Genomic DNA, 7,503 nt, shown 5'->3' with positions numbered 1-7,503 from the left:
ATTGCAAAATGGCTGCTGCGGAAGCTGGAGCCAATCACAGGTCGATTCCGCACTTGCGTTATCGACCTAAGTTCGAGCTGCATTCGACCTAAGTGCTCCACACAACCACTGGGATCGACGTGGTTTTGTACCAGCTTCACCCCGTGTAACGGTCAAATTTCCGACTCCAGTTGGGAACTACTATTTTTTCAGGGAACCACGCTCAAACTCAGCTCGATTCCAGTAAAGTGCGGAATCTCTGGTGCCAGGAGTCCCCCATTCAGCCAATCACAGCTGAGGGTTTCGGGCATGCGTACAGCTGGCCAATCAAAAAACGCCACCTTCGTCCCTCCATTCCTGTGGCAGTTTTTTTAAATAACATGTGTGGGATAGATGGAACATGGCCGTAGAACAGTAGCCAATCGGAACAGAGCGGCGAAGAGGCACAGGATGATCCCGCCCTCCAAGCTGGGATCAAGCTGGTTGCAGTGGGGAACAACAATGGCTTCGACCTAGGTCAGTACCCTTCTCAGGGAACTGGGTCAAACCTATTTTACTCATGTGCGGAATCGCCCACACTGTATCATTGAGCGATGTTACCTATAAGGATTCTTCAACATTTCAGGCCGATGTTCTGTTTTTCTTTCCGTCTGCCAATACGAAACCCTACTGGACAAAAGTCCTCCCAAGCTCCACCCAGTTTCTAAAAGCACTTAGTGGGGTCCCAGAAAGGGGTCTGTAGGAACTGCGTGCCCTTGAGTATGTTGTTGGGAACCCCTGACCCGACATAATCCAATTTAGCTTGTTGCACATTCTGGTTTTTTTTTTCCATTTTAAGATGACGATTTTCTCTAGAAGCAGAAATGACTAAACTGAAGCTGGGGTTCTGTGTGGTTCCCGGGCTGTATGGCCGTGTTCTAGCAGCATTCTCTCCTGACGTTTCGCCTGCATCTGAGGCTGGCATCTTCAGAGGATCTGATAGTAGGAATGGAAAGCAAGTGGAGTATATATACTGTGAGGTCAAAAGGTGAGGCCCTCTGAATAGAGTAGCCTGGTATGTGAGTCACAAAGAAGTCTGTAGCCTGGGAGTAACAATGAAGATAGCAAGGTGAATGCATCTGAATAGAAGTATCCTGGTCTTTGTTTCCTTTGATTGCTGTTGTCTATAGTTGTCCTGTGTTTGTGTGGAGCTGATTAGTCACTGTCTTGATTCTAGAGTTTTTCAACACTGGCAGCCAAATTCTGTTCATGTTCATGGTTTCTTCCTTCCTGTTGAAGTTGTCCATGTGTTTGTGAATTTCAATGGCTTCTCTGCGTAGTCTGACGTAGTGGTTGTCAGAGTGGTCCAGAATTTCACAGTATATATATTCACAGTTTATATACTCCACTTGCTTTCCATTCCTACTATCAGATCCTCTGAAGATGCCAGCCACAGATGCAGGTGAAACGTCAGGAGAGAATGCTGCTAGAACACAGCCATACAGCCCGGAAACCACACAGCACCCCAGTGATTCTGGCCATGAAAGCCTTCGACAATACATTAAACTGAAGCTATCGCACGTTGGTCATGTTATGAGAAAAGAGTCACCGGAAAAGACAATAAGGCTAGGAAAAGTGGAAGGCGGCTGGAAAAGAGGAAGGCCCAATGTGAGATGGACAGAGTCTATAAAGGAATTTGCAGCCCTTAGTTTGCAAGACCTGAGCAAGGCTATTAATGATCGGATGTTTCGGAGGATATTGATTCATAGGGTTGGAAGCATCCTGCCGGCCCTCCATACACACACATCTTGTTTTCTACGAGTGTAGAAATCCAGGTTTTGTTATCACGAAATAACTTATTTTACACCCCCTTCCTTATTTGTGGTTGATGTACTTAGCATTGAACCTGATTAGGAATCTCAGGCTCATTCCGCACATGCAGAATAATACACTTTCAAACTGCTTTCAGTGCTCTTTGAAGCTGTGCGGAATGGCAAAATCCACTTGCAAACAGTTGTGAAAGTGGTTTGAAAACACATTATTTGGTGTGTGCGGAAGGGGCCTCAGAGAACTGGATAACTCACATACAGTTCTGAGATACTTTGGTTGGCTCTAAGAAAAGAACTTTCGTTCCTTCAATTTGTCTTTGCACCAACCGGGCTACCTCCAACTTCTGAAGTAACATATCACTTTGCTGGACATTTGTCTGGCTCCAATTTACCATGATAAAGAATGGATTCGTGTTTGTGCTTTGAAGTTCTTTGCAAAGGCCCAGGCTGCTAGCTGTAGTATTCATTTGCATTGCTCCAATTATTATGCTTTGCATTCCTTGTAGCTAAGACCGTCAGCAACTGAGTTTTTTTTTCTGTTGAGCCATCATCTGCTTTTATAAGATGTTCCCTTGATTAAAAGTGAGTCTGTCACCTCAATAAAGAAATCTTAGTTGTCTGAAAACGTGGCTTTAATAAATGAAAGGTGACGAATAAAGCAACAGCTTTGAAGAGGAAATATGTTCACGATCATGTTACTCAGTATTTAAATAGCACATGGGGAAGTTCTGCAAATGCATTAGAACATAAGAACATAAGAACAAGCCTGCTGGATCAGACCAGAGTCCATCTAGTCCAGCACTCTGCTACTCGCAGTGGCCCACCAGGTGCCTTTGGGAGCTCACATGCAGGAGGTAAACGCAATGGCCTTCTGCGGCTGTTGCTCCCGATCACCTGGCCTGTTAAGGCATTTGCAATCTCAGATCAAAGAGGATCAAGATTGGTAGCCGTAAATCGACTTCTCCTCCATAAATCTGTCCAAGCCCTTTTTAAGGTTATCTCACTAACCTTTACAACAGCCCGATAAGGTAGGCTAATAATATTATTCTTGTATTGATGGCTATTTATGAATGCACTACTTACGCCATGGCTGTTTGCTTTACAGAGGGCTTTTTTCATGGTTTTTTGTTTACAGAGGGATTCTCCTCCTGCTAAGTGTCCCAAACTGAGCCGATCCACCATGATGTCTACCTGCTGATTGTTTCTGAGCAATCTCCATTTGGGGAGATTGCCTGCTGCCTTTTTCCCCTGCTGTTTTTGTCTAAGTGTTAAGATGAACAAAAAAGTAAGTCATTCTAAACATTCTGAAATGATAGCCCCGAGAAAATGCTGTTGTGTGTGTGATGGAAGGCAGGAAGGAGCACGAAAACATCAAAAAAGCTTAAGGGACCATGATCTCCTTTGCCTTCTCTGTGAAGGAAGAGGAAAAGCTGCATTTTAACAGCCTTTGGAAAGTGCAGGGATTCTCTGATTTGAGAGCGTGGTGAGTTCCGAAGAGGGGAAAATGTGTGTGCAACCAAGAATCAAACCAGAAGGGAGTGGGTGCTCAATTCGAAGGAGACTACGAGTGCATAAAGTAAGGTGACCAGATGGTCACCTTACTGACCCGGGACGGGGAAGCTGCCGCGCGTAGCCGCAGGAGCGCACAGGCTTCTGGGGCTTGCCGTTTGCCGCCCTGTGACAGAGCGGTGAACGGCAAGCCCCAGAAGGCCATGCGCTCCTGCGGCCGGGCGCACGGGAGGCTGCCGCACAAATTGTCCAAAGGTGTGACGGTCCCGCCAAAAGCGGGACGGCTGGTCAGCCTAGCATAAAGTGATGTGGCTTTCTCCTTCACCGCGACCATCAGTTCTTTACCTAAACGGTCTGGGACCAGTGTACTAGTGGGACCATCGCTCATGGTACTTCCCCCCCGAATCGCTCTGACCAGCAAATGCAAATTACTGGTGGTCCCCAGCCCCAAAGGAGTCTGGCTGGCCTCAACCAAGGCTGGCGGTTTCTCGGCCCTGACTCCAGCCTGATGGGATGCTCTTTCTGAGGAAACCTGGGCCCTGTGGGGTCTATTGCAGTTTTGCAGGGCCTGTAAGACAGATTTGTTCCACCAGGTATATGGTTGAGGCAGCTACAGTTAACATCTGTAGACCACCCCGTCAATCTTTTCCATCAATCTTTTCCAACTTTAATTCAATAAACCCTTGGGGATGGGGCGGTCTACAAATCCAAATAACAAATAAATAAAATAAATAAATATTGACCATCAACCTGTCCCTTGATGTGTAGGTTTTAATCTAGTGATGACCTGGAATTAGTCGCTGATCGATAACTGCATTTTAACATATTTATCTGCAGTGGTGGGATTCTAATAGTGGGATTCTAATAGTGGGATTCTAATAGTTTAACAACCTATTTGCCCCCCCCCCCCACTCTACCGCATGTATATTTTAAAATATATTTTAAAATAATATTTATATTGTTGAGTTTTATTGTGTTGTAAGCCGCCCTGAGCCCTTTGGGGGAGGGTGGCCAATAAATCAAAAGTAAATAAATAAATGTCCCCCTGCCATGCTCCCTCCCCCGCTGCCCACTTACCTTCTGCAGAGGAACTTCTTGTGGGGGTGGAGGAGGGGCAGCGGGGCCTTGCCTCCCGCTGATCTGAAAGCCGCCTCACCAGAGGTGGGATCCAGCAGGTTCTCACAGGTTCCCGAGGGTAGGTTACTGATTATTTGTGTGTGCCGAGAGGGGGTTACTAATTGGTGATTTTGCCACGTGATTTTTGCCTTAGTTACGCCCCTCCTCTCAGCAGCAGCGCGCAGAACTTGAAGCACTCTAGCAGGAGGTGCCCCAGCGTGCGTGGCAGCCTGTGCCTGCGTGCGTTGGTTTCCCGCCCAAGGACCGGCGCAGCGGCTGCGTCCTTGCCACAGCCCCGCCCAGGAATGCCCCGCCCCTGGAATGCCCGGCCACGCCCCTTCGTGCCCTGCCCAGCCCCATTGGCGCTACGCCACAGTTTAAATCCCACCACCATGGGAACCTGTTACTAAAAATTTTGGATCCCACCACTGCGCCTCACTCACTAAGAGAGAGGGCGATGGGGCTTTTAGCTCCTCAGAGCAGCTGGGCAGCAAGGCGTCCGGCTGCTCTGGGGCTCTCAAAGCCACTTTTAACAACTGGTTCGCCCAACAACTTTTAACAACTGGTTCGCCCAAACCGGTGCAAACCGACTGAATCCCATCATTGCTTATATGTCTGGAATGTTTTTATTGTTTTATAATTGCTGTATGCCATCCCAAGCCCAAAAGGGGAGAGGCGGTATATCAAGACTAACCATAAATAAATACATATGATTATAGCATGCGTACACAAATACACTTCATATACACTGTAGATAACCAGCTGCTTTGCATCAGGCCAACATTCTTCCAACGGAAGAAGGGAACAGTAGCGTCTCCATGAAAGACATATTCAGGGAGATGCCAAAATTTTGGCAGCCTCGTTTCCAAGGATGTGTTCCCTTGGATCCCGTCCCTGAAAATCTTTGCAATCCTTAACAAAACAGATTGCTGATTTTTTTTGATAGACTAGCACTATTCATTTTCTCTCTGTGTGTGTGTGTGTGTGTGTTTTTAATTGCACTGTGACTTCTGAGCATTTGACGAGCTCTGTTAATGGAACGGTGAGAAATATATGTATTTTTGTTAACCGATAAAAGAATCATAAGGAGTGTCGTCCCACGCACCCAATCTGCTGACATGAACAGAAACGTGACTGTATGCTGACAAAAACATAAACTTACTAGAAATATGTCTGAGGCAGACTACCGAGATGAAGAAGAAGAGTTTTGGATGTATACCCCACCTTTCTCTCCTGTAAGGAGACTCAAAGGGGCTTACAAGCTTCTTTCCCTTCCTCTCCCCACAACAGACACCTCGTGAGTTAGGTGGGGCTGAGAGAATTCAGAGCCCTACTTCCAAAGGACTCAGGGTGGCTTATAATGGCATTATTACATAAACATATACATGATACAGATTATTACATAAACATAATCTGCCTAGGAAACATCATGATGTGACGTCACCCCATGGGTCAGTAATGACCTAGAGATTGCACAGGGAACTACCTTTACCTAGTTATTGTCTTGGTTCTTAACTTTTCATGGGCAACCTTTATGCATATATTTATTTATGCCATTTGAAAACAGCTCTACTTTGCAATCTAGTGTATGTGGTTCTCCTTCCCCTTTATTTGAACCTCACATCAGCCCTACGAGGTAGGTTAGACAGAAAGCCAGTGTGTTGTAGTGTTTAAGAGCAGGTGGACCCTAATCTTAATTATTTTAATGTTTAGAACCTATATTTATATTGTGTTTATATTTAAATTATGAAAGTGCTCTTTTGTTAAGTTATGTTATGTTGTTTATGCTGTACACCGCCCAGAGCCCTTTGGGGTGAGCGGTATAAAAGTTTAATAAATTAATTAATTAATTAATAAATTTAGGAGGAGGAGGAGGAGGATCTGGAGAATTGGGTTTGATTCCCCACTCCTCCACATCAGCGGCTGACTCTAATCTGGAGAACTGGGTTTGATTCCCCACTCCTCCACATAAACAAATAAATCATCTTGTGCTGGTTTTTTAACATCTCCACCAGCATCCACAAGTAGGAATGTGACTCATGACAGAATCAGGGTATCAAATATTTAAAATCCCTGCAAGTAAAGTATCTTTTTGTTGATAACTTTTATAATCTGATGCTTGATAGAGGCATACCCAGTGTGGCACACTGAAAAATAAAAACCGCTGAAGTAAACCACATAAAGAACATGTTGCTACAAGAAACTAAAAAGAAGGGATTTTGACTCATTCTGTAAAAAAAATAAATCACCAACCAGTATGAGCTAAATTTTATACCCTTCAACAAAAAATATTAAACATTCAACGATGCCGAATGCGTTAGCATCAGACAAATAATTTTTCAAAATCCTGTCCATCTGCCAGCATGATTCCTCCCTAATTAGAGAATTTCTCCCTAAAGGCTAAACTCTTCAAGTATGCTCGCTCGGCATGACATCCACTTGAAACCAAAACGGCTTGCTTCCAAGCAAAGCTGGTTGAGATGGGACTGAATGGGCAATTTCATTTTAAGCTTCAACTTCTTCTTGGTGTTGCGAGTTTTCCGGTGTGGTCACAGTCTGGTAGTTTTTGCTCCTAACACTTTGCCCGCATCTATGCTGCCATCTTCAGAGCCACGTCCTGGTGAGATTTGTTTCCATGTGTACGCCAGGGAGAGACACACCCCTTACCCTGACATGCCTCTAAAGATGCCAGCCATAGATACAGACGATACGATAGGAGCAAAGCCGACCAGACCACGGCCACACAGCCCGGAAAACCCACAACAGCCAGTCGATTCTGGCTGTGTTAGTGTAACCCCCATGCTCAGAATGGGTTGACCCAGTAAGGGGTGGAGACTCAAAGCAGCAAGAGGCTGCAGACCGCATGTAGTTTGGAGGAGACAAGGCTACCAGACTCGGACCTTGGTTTGTATAAGCCCTTAACACCTTGTTAAGGTAACTTCAATGTTGTTGGGAACTACTGGGAAGGTGGTAGTTTATTTTTGCTATGTTGTAAATGTTGGAGTTTATTGTTTCAGGGTTTCTTTTTGTGGTTGCAATGGGTGAGAGTTCTCCTGGAAACCTTCATCATGTTGAATCCTGTTCATCAAGC

This window comes from Sphaerodactylus townsendi, linkage group LG06, assembly GCF_021028975.2.
Source record: "Sphaerodactylus townsendi isolate TG3544 linkage group LG06, MPM_Stown_v2.3, whole genome shotgun sequence".
In the NCBI taxonomy this organism is placed as follows: Eukaryota; Metazoa; Chordata; class Lepidosauria; order Squamata; family Sphaerodactylidae; genus Sphaerodactylus; species Sphaerodactylus townsendi.
The sequence above is the reverse complement of the archived record's forward strand: the minus strand, read 5'-3'. Positions refer to the sequence as shown.